The sequence below is a fragment of the Onthophagus taurus genome, chromosome 10 (assembly GCF_036711975.1).
Source record: "Onthophagus taurus isolate NC chromosome 10, IU_Otau_3.0, whole genome shotgun sequence".
Taxonomy (NCBI): domain Eukaryota; kingdom Metazoa; phylum Arthropoda; class Insecta; order Coleoptera; family Scarabaeidae; genus Onthophagus; species Onthophagus taurus.
In genome coordinates this window covers 6,551,206-6,565,479 of record NC_091975.1, presented here as the reverse complement: position 1 = coordinate 6,565,479, position 14,274 = coordinate 6,551,206, and the positions used below count along the sequence as shown (strand labels likewise).

Sequence of the window (14,274 nt, the reverse complement as noted above, 5' to 3'; positions counted from 1 at the left end):
CAATATAACCCTACCTTTTTTTCAAACGTTTTTATCTCCGAAATTTTCTTATTAAATCATAATATATTTTTCGATTATCATAAAATATGATCTTTTAGCTTTAATTTGATATAAAAATTATTCCTTAACTCCCAAAAATAAACCTGGGGTGATTTTTTAAAGTTCACTTCATTTCACACAGATTAAAAAATCAATATAACCCTACCTTTTTTTCAAAACTCTTTATCTCCGAAATTTTCTTATTAAATCATAACATATTTATGGACTATCATAAAATATGATCTTTTAGCTTTAATTTGATATAAAAATTATTTCTTAATTCGTAAAAATAAACCTGGGGTGATTTTTTAAAGTTCACTTCATTTCACACAGATTAAAAAATCAATATAACCCTACCTTTTTTTCAAAACTCTTTATCTCCGAAATTTTCTTATTAAATCATAACATATTTATGGAGTATCATAAAATATGATCTTTTAGCTTGAATTTGATATAAAAATTATTCCTTAACTCCCAAAAATAAACGTTGGGCGACTTTCTAAAGTTCACTTCATTTCACACAGATTAAAAAATCAATGTAACCCTACTCTTTTTTTCAAACATTTTTATCTCCGAAATTTTCTTATTAAATCATGATATATTTATCGATTATCATAAAATATGATCTTTTAGCTTTCATTTGATATAAAAATTATTCCTTAACTCCCAAAAATAAACCTGGGGTGATTTTTTAAAGTTCACTTCATTTCACACAGATTAAAAAAGCAAAATAACCCTACCTTTCTTTCAAACGTTTTTATCTCCGAAATTTTCTTATTAAATCATGATATATTTATCGTTTATCATAAAATATGATCTTTTAGCTTTAATTTGATATAAAAATTATTCCTTAAGTCTCAAAAATAAACCTTGGACGACTTTTTAAAGTTCACTTCATTTCACACAGATTAAAAAGCCAATATAACCCTACCTTTCTTTCAAACGTTTTTATCTCCGAAATTTTCTTATTAAATCATGATATATTTATCGATTATCATAAAATATGATCTTTTAGCTTTAATTTGATATAAAAATCATTCCTTAACTGATAAAAATAAACCTGGGGTGAATTTTTAAAGTTTACTTCATTTCACACAGGTTAAAAAACCAATATAACCCTACCTTTTTTTCAAACGTTTTTATCTCCGAAATTTTCTTATTAAATCATAATATATTTTTCGATTATCATAAAATATGATCTTTTAGCTTTAATTTGATATAAAAATTATTCCTTAACTCCCAAAAATAAACCTGGGGTGATTTTTTAAAGTTCACTTCATTTCACACAGATTAAAAAATCAATATAACCCTACCTTTTTTTCAAAACTCTTTATCTCCGAAATTTTCTTATTAAATCATAACATATTTATGGACTATCATAAAATATGATCTTTTAGCTTTAATTTGATATAAAAATTATTTCTTAATTCGTAAAAATAAACCTGGGGTGATTTTTTAAAGTTCACTTCATTTCACACAGATTAAAAAATCAATATAACCCTACCTTTTTTTCAAAACTCTTTATCTCCGAAATTTTCTTATTAAATCATAACATATTTATGGAGTATCATAAAATATGATCTTTTAGCTTGAATTTGATATAAAAATTATTCCTTAACTCCCAAAAATAAACGTTGGGCGACTTTCTAAAGTTCACTTCATTTCACACAGATTAAAAAATCAATGTAACCCTACTCTTTTTTTCAAACATTTTTATCTCCGAAATTTTCTTATTAAATCATGATATATTTATCGATTATCATAAAATATGATCTTTTAGCTTTCATTTGATATAAAAATTATTCCTTAACTCCCAAAAATAAACCTGGGGTGATTTTTTAAAGTTCACTTCATTTCACACAGATTAAAAAAGCAAAATAACCCTACCTTTCTTTCAAACGTTTTTATCTCCGAAATTTTCTTATTAAATCATGATATATTTATCGTTTATCATAAAATATGATCTTTTAGCTTTAATTTGATATAAAAATTATTCCTTAAGTCTCAAAAATAAACCTTGGACGACTTTTTAAAGTTCACTTCATTTCACACAGATTAAAAAGCCAATATAACCCTACCTTTTTTTCAAACATTTTTATCTCCGAAATTTTCTTATTAAATCATGATATATTTATCGATTATCATAAAATATGATCTTTTAGTTTTAATTTGATATAAAAATTATTCCTTAACTCCCAAAAATAAACCTGGGGTGATTTTTTAAGGTTCACTTCATTTCACACAGATTAAAAAGTCAATGTAACCCTACCTTTCTTTCAAACGTTTTTATCTCCGAAATTTTCTTATTAAATCATGATATATTTATCGATTATCATAAAATATGATCTTTTAGCTTTAATTTGATATAAAAATCATTCCTTAACTGATAAAAATAAACCTGGGGTGAATTTTTAAAGTTTACTTCATTTCACACAGGTTAAAAAACCAATATAACCCTACCTTTTTTTCAAACGTTTTTATCTCCGAAATTTTCTTATTAAATCATAATATATTTTTCGATTATCATAAAATATGATCTTTTAGCTTTAATTTGATATAAAAATTATTCCTTAACTCCCAAAAATAAACCTGGGGTGATTTTTTAAAGTTCACTTCATTTCACACAGATTAAAAAATCAATATAACCCTACCTTTTTTTCAAAACTCTTTATCTCCGAAATTTTCTTATTAAATCATAACATATTTATGGACTATCATAAAATATGATCTTTTAGCTTTAATTTGATATAAAAATTATTTCTTAATTCGTAAAAATAAACCTGGGGTGATTTTTTAAAGTTCACTTCATTTCACACAGATTAAAAAATCAATATAACCCTACCTTTTTTTCAAAACTCTTTATCTCCGAAATTTTCTTATTAAATCATAACATATTTATGGAGTATCATAAAATATGATCTTTTAGCTTGAATTTGATATAAAAATTATTCCTTAACTCCCAAAAATAAACGTTGGGCGACTTTCTAAAGTTCACTTCATTTCACACAGATTAAAAAACCAATATAACCCTACCTTTTTTTCAAACGTTTTTATCTCCGAAATTTTCGTATTAAATCATAATATATTTTTCGATTATCATAAAACATGATCTTTTAGCTTTAATTTGATATAAAAATTATTCCTTAACTCCCAAAAATAAACCTGGGGTGATTTTTTAAAGTTCACTTCATTTCACACAGATTAAAAAATCAATATAACCCTACTCTTTTTTTTAAAAATCTTTATCTGCGAAATTTTCTTATTAAATCATAACATATTTATGGACTATCATAAAATATGATCTTTTAGCTTTAATTTGATATACAAATGATTCCTTAACTCGTAAAAATAAACCTGGGGTGATTTTTTAAAGTTCACTTCATTTCACACAGATTAAAAAACCAATATAACCCTAGCTTTTTTTCAAACGTTTTTATCTCCAGAATTTTCTCATTAAATCATAATATATTTATCGATTATCATAAAATATGATCTTTTAACTTTAATTTGATATAAAAATTATTCCTTAACTCCCAAAAATAAACCTGGGGTGATTTTTTAAAGTTCACTTCATTTCACACAGATTAAAAAATCAATATAACCCTACTCTTTTTTTCAAACATTTTTATCTCCGAAATTTTCTTATTAAATCATGATATATTTATCGATTATCATAAAATATGATCTTTTAGCTTTAATTTGATATAAAAATTATTCCTTAACTCCCAAAAATAAACCTGGGGTGATTTTTTAAAGTTCACTTCATTTCACACAGATTAAAAAGCCAATATAACCCTACCTTTTTTTCAAACATTTTTATCTCCGAAATTTTCTTATTAAATCATGATATATTTATCGATTATCATAAAATATGATCTTTTAGCTTTAATTTGATATAAAAATTATTCCTTAAGTCTCAAAAATAAACCTTGGGCGACTTTTTAAAGTTCACTTCATTTCACACAGATTAAAAAACCAATATAACCCTACCTTTTTTTCAAACATTTTAATCTCCGAAATTTTCTTATTAAATCATGATATATTTATCGATTATCATAAAATATGATCTTTTAGCTTTAATTTGATATCAAAATCATTCCTTAACTCCTAAAAATAAACCTTGGGCGACTTTTTAAAGTTCACTTCATTTCACACAGATTAAAAAATCAAAATAATCCTACCTTTCTTTCAAACGTTTTTATCTCCGAAATTTTTTTATTAAATCATGATATATTTATCGATTATCATAAAATATTATCTTTTAGCTTTAATTTGATATAAAAATTATTCCTTAAGTCTCAAAAATAAACTTTGGGCGACTTTTTAAAGTTCACTTCATTTCACACAGATTAAAAAACCAATATAACCCTACCTTTTTTTCAAACATTTTTATCTCCGAAATTTTTTTATTAAATCATGATATATTCATCGATTATCATAAAATATGATCTTTTAGCTTCAATTTGATATCAAAATCATTCCTTAACTCCTAAAAATAAACCTTGGGCGACTTTTTAAAGTTCACTTCATTTCAAACAGATTAAAAAATCAATATAACCCTACCTTTTTTTCAAAACTCTTTATCTCCGAAATTTTCTTATTAAATCATAACATATTTATTGACTATCATAAAATATGATCTTTTAGCTTTAATTTGATATAAAAATTATTCCTTAACTCCCAAAAATAAACCTGGGGTGATTTTTTAAAGGTCACTTCATTTCACACAGATTAAAAAATCAATATAACCCTACCTTTTTTTCAAAATTCTTTATCTCCGAAATTTTCTTATTAAATCATAACATATTTATGGAGTATCATAAAATATGATCTTTTAGCTTTAATTTGATATAAAAATGATTCCTTAACTCGTAAAAATAAACCTGGGGTGATTTTTTAAAGTTCACTTCATTTCACACAGATTAAAAAACCAATATAACCTTAGCTTTTTTTCAAACGTTTTTATCTCCAGAATTTTCTCATTAAATCATAATATATTTATCGATTATCATAAAATATGATCTTTTAGCTTTAATTTGATATAAAAATTATTCCTTAACTCCCAAAAATAAACCTGGGGTGATTTTTTAAAGTTCACTTCATTTCACACAGATTAAAAAGTCAATATAACCCTACACTTTTTTTCAAAATTCTTTATCTCCGAAATTTTCTTATTAAATCATAACATATTTATGGACTATCATAAAATATGATCTTTTAGCTTTAATTTGATATCAAAATTATTCCTTAACTCGTAAAAATAAACTTGGGGTGATTTTTTAAACTTCACTTCATTTCACACAGATTAAAAAACCAATATAACCCTACCTTTTTTTCAAAACTCTTTATCTCCGAAATTTTCTTATTAAATCATAACATATTTATGGACTATCATAAAATATGATCTTTTAGCTTTAATTTGATATAAAAATCGTTCCTTAACTCGTAAAAATAAACTTGGGGTGATTTTTTAAACTTCACTTCATTTCACACAGATTAAAAAACCAATATAACCCTACCTTTTTTTCAAAACTCTTTATCTCCAGAATTTTCTTATTAAATCATAATATATTTTTCGATTATCATAAAATATGATCTTTTAGCTTTAATTTGATATAAAAATTATTCCTTAACTCCCAAAAATAAACCTGGGGTGATTTTTTAAAGTTCACTTCATTTCACACAGATTAAAAAATCAATATAACCCTACTCTTTTTTTCAAACATTTTTATCTCCGAAATTTTCTTATTAAATCATGATATATTTATAGATTATCATAAAATATGATCTTTTAGCTTTAATTTGATATAAAAATTATTCCTTAACTCCCAAAAATAAACCTGGGGTGATTTTTTAAAGTTCACTTCATTTCACACAGATTAAAAAATCAATATAACCCTACTCTTTTTTTCAAACATTTTTATCTCCGAAATTTTCTTATTAAATCATGATATATTTATCGATTATCATAAAATATGATCTTTTAGCTTTAATTTGATATAAAAATTATTCCTTAACTCCCAAAAATAAACCTGGGGTGATTTTTTAAAGTTCACTTCATTTCACACAGATTAAAAAATCAATATAACCCTACCTTTTTTTCAAAACTCTTTATCTCCGAAATTTTCTTATTAAATCATAACATATTTATGGACTATCATAAAATATGATCTTTTAGCTTTAATTTGATATAAAAATTATTTCTTAACTCGTAAAAATAAACCTGGGGTGATTTTTTAAAGTTCACTTCATTTCACACAGATTAAAAAATCAATATAACCCTACCTTTTTTTCAAAACTCTTTATCTCCGAAATTTTCTTATTAAATCATAACATATTTATGGACTATCATAAAATATGATCTTTTAGCTTTAATTTGATATAAAAATCGTTCCTTAACTCGTAAAAATAAACTTGGGGTGATTTTTTAAACTTCACTTCATTTCACACAGATTAAAAAACCAATATAACCCTACCTTTTTTTCAAAACTCTTTATCTCCGAAATTTTCTTATTAAATCATAACATATTTATGGAGTATCATAAAATATGATCTTTTAGCTTTAATTTGATATAAAAATTATTCCTTAACTCCCAAAAATAAACCTGGGGTGATTTTTTAAAGTTCACTTCATTTCAAACAGATTAAAAAATCAATATAACCCTACTCTTTTTTTCAAACATTTTTATCTCCGAAATTTTCTTATTAAATCATGATATATTTATCGATTATCATAAAATATGATCTTTTAGCTTTAATTTGATATAAAAATTATTCCTTAACTCCCAAAAATAAACCTGGGGTGATTTTTTAAAGTTCATTGCATTTCACACACATTAAAAAATTCTCTTTTTTTCAAAAATCTTTATCTCCGAAATTTTCTTATTAAATCATACCATATTTATGGACTATCATAAAATATGATCTTTTAGCTTTAATTTAATATAAAAATTATTCCTTAACTCCCAAAAATAAACCTGGGGTGATTTTTTAAAATTCACTGCATTTCACACACATTAAAAAATCAATATAACCCTACTCTTTTTTTCAAAAATCTTTATCTCCGAAATTTTCTTATTAAATCATAACATATTTATGGACTATCATAAAATATAATCTTTTAGCTTTAATTTGATATCAAAATTATTCCTTAACTCGTAAAAATAAACTTGGGGTAATTTTTTAAACTTCACTTCATTTCACACAGATTAAAAAACCAATATAACCCTACTCTTTTTTTCAAACATTTTTATCTCCGAAATTTTCTTATTAAATCATGATATATTTATCTATTATCATAAAATATGATCTTTTAGCTTTAATTTGATATAAAAATCATTCCTTAACTCCTAAAAATAAACCTTGGGCGATTTTTTAAAGTTCACTTCATTTCAAACAGATTAAAAAATCAATATAACCCTACTCTTTTTTTCAAACATTTTTATCTCCGAAATTTTCTTATTAAATCATGATATATTTATCGATTATCATAAAATATAATCTTTTAGCTTTAATTTGAGATAAAAATCATTCCTTAACTCCCAAAAATAAACCTTGGGCGAATAAGTTGGGATATGATGATCGTTTAATTAAATTATTGAAGGAAAATTTATTACCTTTTATGTTTTTTTGTCAATGTAATCGTTAACAATAAATTATTTATGTCAACCAGAAATGAGGGGAAAATTTATTTCCCGCGTTGATTTATTTCTCGTCCCATTTCCCAAGGGGAATATTCCGTTATTGCCAAATTGTCATTTGTCTTTTTGAATTAAACCCAGAAGTAAACGTTCATCATAAGGACATCAATATTGTATATCCACCATTTTTCTTTCTTTCCTTTATGATATGCTGGAGATCCAAGTAGTATTTTAACGTTTATTGCTTTGGGCGCGTTTCGTGAATTGAAAATTTAATTTAAACCGCGACGTTTCACGTGTGATAACCATCGTATGCGGGGATTTCCATAAACGCTCTTCTCCGCAAGACCACCCCAGATTGATGGTCTTGTTTATTCGGCACGTGAACGCGTTATTAGATTTTCAAGAGCACTTCGTATATTGGAATTCAAAGTTATACGATTAAAATATTTTGTTTCAAATGATTTGAGATTTTTTTTGTCTTAGAAAAGACCGTCAGTTGCTAATATAGTAACCTACGGGGCCATAAAAATAAATCTTCCTCGGGACACCTAAATACCGAGCTAATGCCTCTTCGGCCGTAATTTATTTAATCGCGAACACACAGGGGTTGTTTTCGCTTCTTCTTCGTTGGTCTATTTTGGTAAAAATACCACCCGTGACCTGTATCGATCCAGTTTTCATTGAAACGTTGTGGTTGCATTAAAATTATAAAGAATTAAAAAAAATTAAATTAGTATACTGAATAATTAGACGATTTTAATTAATTTAAATCTTTTAAAGGAGACTCGTTTCTCGGGGTTGAGAATCTTAGAGAGAGAGAAAACCCAGACAAAGTAACAGTTTGTTTAAGAAACTTAATTATCTCGGAAAAACGTCAGGATGGAAGTTTTGACGAAAGTTGAAAGGATCGCGAATAGGAGTGTGTTTACAAAATACCGACATCATTTGCCTAATTAACGTTTTTTTGAAGTCCAACCTTCGACTTTGAATTTATTTATATAAACAATTCGGTACTAATTAATTTGTAAAGAAACTAAAAATAAATTCGTTTACTTTCGAAGTTAAAACCAATCTTGTAAGTGAAATGAAAACTTTAAATCAAAAATTAAATCTGAATTACGTCTTATTAAATCTTTTTCTATTTTTGTTAATTCTGTGTTAGGTCCAGTTATTACACTTTTAATTCGTACGTTAATTTTTAATTTATCGTTTCACTCCGACCGACCATAAACCTTCCAAACTAATAAACAATGGGGGGGTTAAAATCCCGTTCCGCGGGGTTCGAAATAAATCAAATTTAAGCCGCAAAAAGCGCAGTTGCAGCGGCGCACCTCTTATAACTCATTGTTTCAACGTTACGGCACGTGGTAGAGGGGCCGTATTTCACACTAATAAATGCCCGACCGGCGTACCGTTAAATTTATTAGCATCACGTTTTCCACTATTTTCTCATAATTATTTTAATATAAACCGAAACAGAACCCACAACAGATAACGCGTTCGTTCGCTTTACATATACCGCAATATTAAATCGTAATGAGACCACGAAATTGACTCGAATCCAAAATATTATTACCATAACACCAGTTTTACATGCAAATTTAACGTAAACAGATGTTTTACATTCCCTCTTTTAACAATAACCGTCCACTACTTGTTTATTTATATTTTTGTTATATGATCCATTAATCATATGACGTAAAAATCCAATCGGAAGGCTTTCTGAAAGCTTTTTTAAACCTCTGCCTCAAATTAAGTCGGCTTAAACCGGAACTGACGTCATCATTAATAACGAACTTATACCATAATCTAAAACGAAACTTTTCCCGGTTACTCCATCGTTTTTTAAACACCGAAAATTTATTATTCGGGGTGAGACTAAATGTTATATCATGTCTTTTTACATAAATTGTAAACTGTTTGAACTTTATGAAGTGGTCTACATCTATCACTATGTATAATATATTAATAAAAATTCAACCCACATATTCTGTTCAAATAAAGTTATTTAATAATGTTTCCGACTCCCATTTGCGGTCTAAATAGAAATATTTGTATAGTGGTTATAATAGTTCAACCACTATCAACAATAAAAATTAATTAAGTTTTGAATTTACTATTTTAGACTATATTTTGAGTGTTACATTTTTATTTATTTATTTACAATCTACCCCAATGCATATTATATATCATTTTAAAGAGGAATCTTTAAGCTTTCATCTGGTATAAGAATTATTTCTATGTCCCTAAAAATAGCTTTTCCAGGAATTTTCAAAGTTTAAGTATCATTTTGATATTTTGACACTGTACCAATTAACAGTTTTAACTTCTCGATTATTTTTCTAATAATTTTTATAATCTACCCCAATGCATATTATATATTAGTTTAAAGAGGAATCTTTAAGCTTTTATCTGGTATAAGAATTATGTCTACGTTCCTAAAAATAGCTTTTCCAGGAATTTTCAAAGTTTAAGTATCATTTTGATATTTTGACACTGTACCAATTAACAGTTTTAACTTCTCGATTATTTTTCTAATAATTTTTATGATCAACCCTAACGCATATTATATATCATTTTAAAGAGGAATCTTTAAGTTTTCATCTGGTATAAGTATTATTTCTACGTTCCTAAAAATAGCTTTTTCCGGAATTTTCAAAGATTAAGTATCATTTTCATATTTTGACATTGTACCAATTAACAGTTTTAACTTCTCGATTTTTTTTCTAATAATTTTTATAATCTACCTCAATGCATATTATATATTATTTTAAAGAAAAATCTTTAAGCTTTCATCTGCTATAAGAATTATGTCTACGTTCCTAAAAATAGCTTTTCCAGGAATTTTTGAAGTTTAAGCGTAATTTTGATATTTTGACATTGTACCAATTAACAGTTTTAACTTCTCGATTCTTTTTCTAATAATTTTTATAATCAACCCCAATGCATATTATATATCAGTTTAAAGAGGAATCTTTAAGCTTTCATCTGGTATAAGAATTATTTCTACGTTCCTAAAAATAGCATTTCCAGGAATTTTCGAAGTTTAAGTATCATTTTGATATTTTGGCATTGTGCGAATTAACAGTTTTAACTTCTCGATTTTTTTTCTAATAATTTTTATAATCAACCCCAATGCATATTATATATCAGTTTAAAGAGGAATCTTTAAGCTTTTATCTGGTATAAGAATTATTTCTACGTTCCTAAAAATAGCTTTTCCAGGAATTTTTGAAGTTTAAGCGTAATTTTGATATTTTGACATTGTACCAATTAACAGTTTTAACTTCTCGATTTTTTTTCTAATAATTTTTATAATCAACCCCAATGCAAATTATATATCAGTTTAAAGAGGAATCTTTAAATTTTCATCTGGTACAAGAATTAATTCTACATTCCAAACAATAGCCCATCCAGAAATATTTAAAGTTTAAGCGTCATTTTGATATTTTGACATTGTGCGAATTAACAGTTTTAACTTCTCGATTTTTTTTCTAATAATTTTTATAATCAACCCCAATGCATATTATATATCATTTTAAAGAGGAATCTTTAAGCTTTCATCTGGTATAGGAATTATTTCTACGTTCCTAAAAATAGCGTTTCCAGGAATTTTCAAAGTTTAAGCATCATTTTCATATTTTGACTTTGTACCCATTAACAGTTTTAACTTCTCGATTTTTTTTCTAATAATTTTTATAATCAACCCCAATGCATATTATATATCAGTTTAAAGAGGAATCTTTAAGCTTTCATCTGGTATAAGAATTATTTCTACGTTCCTAAAAATAGCTTTTCCAGGAATTTTTGAAGTTTAAGCATAATTTTGATATTTTGACATTGTGCGAATTAACAGTTTTAACTTCTCGATTTTTTTTCTAATAATTTTTATAATCAACCCCAATGCATATTATATATCATTTTAAAGAGAAATCTTTAAATTTTCATCTGGTACAAGAATTAATTCTACGTTCCTAAAAATAGCATTTCCAGGAATTTTCAAAGATTAAGCATCATTTTCATATTTTGACATTGTACCAATTAACAGTTTTAACTTCTCGATTTTTTTTCTAATATTTTTTATAATCTACCCCCATGCATATTGTATATCATTTTAAAGAGAAATCTTTAAGCTTTCATCTGGTATAAGAATTATTTCTACGATCCTAAAAATACCTTTTCCAGGAATTTTCAAAGTTTCATTTTGATATTTTGACACTGTACTAATTAACAGTTTTAACTTCTCGATTTTTTTTCTAATAATTTTTATAATCTACCCCAATGCATATTATATACCATTTTAAAGCTTTCCTCTCGAATAAGAATTATTTCCACATTTCTAAAACTAGCTTTTTCAGGAAATTTTAAAATTTAAGCCTCATTTTGACATTGTACGAATCAATGAGATGGAGATTTGAGGATGACTGATTCTACGGTTATGGAGGAAAATCTTGGTTGAACAATTCGGTCATGACCACAATTTACATCCTCACAATATTATGACATCTTAAGTTGAGTAATATAAATCATAACAAAAACCATTCTAATTAATTTTAAATCGATAACATCTCAATTTAAGAAAGTAAACAACATTTCCGGCGACTCCACCATTTTAACTTAAACAGATCATCAAAAATTCCTTTCACATATAAGATTGAAAAAGACATCACCTTGTTTTCGTGCTCGTTTTTCCTTTTATTTTAACTTATTTTTCGTGTTCGTTCGTTTAAATCGAAATTAACTCATCAAAATGCGAGTTGAGACAGCGAAGAAGAACGTTGGAGCGGCTTTATAATACGGCCACGCTTCAATGTAATCCGTCTGTATTACGTTGACAGGTCCGGGACAGCGTTTAAGAACATCTCGAGCACGATAACAAAGCGAAGGAAACCTTCGAAGCGTGAACCGCTTTCAAATATCGCCTTTTTTTTGAAAAAATCATTGAAGTAAGTGTATGGAACTTTGGAACTTACCTAATACTTATTTGTTTTTTTAAGTTATACTTTTTCTTTATACACTTAGTTCGAAAATTTACTTATAAACAGCATTTCTTAAAGATTCGTTAAAAATCACTAAGATTGTCTTCGCGATTATATCGATTGTGGGTGAAGAATTGGAACGTTGTTTAGTTATAATCATGATTATTTATCGAGTAAACAATCTCAATTTTTTAATTACACGCGTTTATGATGCGTTTTCGAAATATACGTGGTGTAAAAGCGTCGCGACGTCAGCCGACGCTCGCCGACATCGAGCATCGGCGGAACTGGGCCGCGACGCTCGGCGTCCCGACGTTGAACGTCCCAATATTCTTGTTGTCCTGCGCAAAAGCTCTCTCATTCTCTTATTCACTTTGTTTTTATTAAAAATTAAACAATTTAATTTCAATTATTTTAAGCTATAATTTGTTTTAAAAAACAACTTTATTTCACATAAATATATTAAGTTACACATTCTTTTTATTTTTTACTTAAACCCTATTTTTCTTTTTATTTCTATTTGTCGAAATTTAATTAAAACTTGTGCTGATTAGAGAAAAGCGGGAAAATGCACTTTGTCCCACCGACTGTGAAACTTTACGAACGAAACAGCTGACGTAATCTGAGCAGTCCGCTTAAATATTCATTCGTGTAAATAATTCAGTTCCATTAAAGAATTGTACACAACTGATTTTCGGGGTTGCAAGGATTTTCCAGGCTACGGTTGGACCTTTTTCGGTTTGGAAACCTTTTATTTGGAGACACGTACGAAGGTTTCTCCCTCGCCCTCCAACGAAAGGATGAGGAAGACTGGATCGTGACGTACATCTTGATCAACACAAAATTGTCGACTTCAAATAGAAGAACGAGTTCTACAAAACTTTTTATTTTAAAAAAAATTACATGAAAATTTTAGATGATTTCATTGTGATTTGAAATTATATTTAAATAAAAATATTTTGAAGATACAAAATTTTGTATACTCGTTGAATTAACAATGTGTGTTATATATCAATTTAAAGAGGAATCTTTAAACTTTCATCTGGTATAAAAATTATTTCTACATTCTTAAAAATAGGTTTTCCAGGAATTTTTAAAGTTTAAGCATCATTTTAATATTTTGACATTGTGCGAATTAACAGTTTTAATTGCACGATTTTTTTTCTAATAATTTTTATGATCTACCCCTATTCATATTATATATCATTTTAAAGAGGAATCTTTAAGCTTTCATTTGGTATAAAAATTATTTCTACGTTCCTAAAAATAGCTTTTCCAGGAATTTTTAAAGTTTAAGCATGATTTTAATATTTTGACATTGTGCGAATTAACAGTTTTAACTTCACGATTTTTTTCCTAATAATTTTTATGATCTACCCCTATTCATATTATATATCATTTTAAAGAGGAATCTTTAAGCTTTCATCTGGTATAAAAATTATTTTTACGTTCCTAAAAATAACTTTTCCAGGAATTTTTAAAGTTTAAGCATCATTTTGATATTTTGACATTGTGCGAATTAACAGGTTTAATTTCACGATTTTTTTTCTAATAATTTTTATGATCTACCCCTATGCATATTATATATCATTTTAAAGAGGAATCTTTAAGCT

At 26.4% G+C, this 14,274-nt stretch overlaps 1 protein-coding gene across 1 annotated transcript in view; it reads right to left on the bottom strand.

The window, feature by feature from the left end:
- LOC111422984 (Chondroitin sulfate N-acetylgalactosaminyltransferase) overlaps positions 1–12,930 on the bottom strand; it is a 69,385-nt gene extending 56,455 nt beyond the window's left edge. The window contains exon 1 of the mRNA XM_071199290.1: positions 12,656–12,930. The gene's annotated coding sequence lies outside the window, so the exon portion shown is untranslated. The remainder of the gene's footprint in view (positions 1–12,655) is intronic.
- Positions 12,931–14,274: the final 1,344 nt, after the last annotated feature.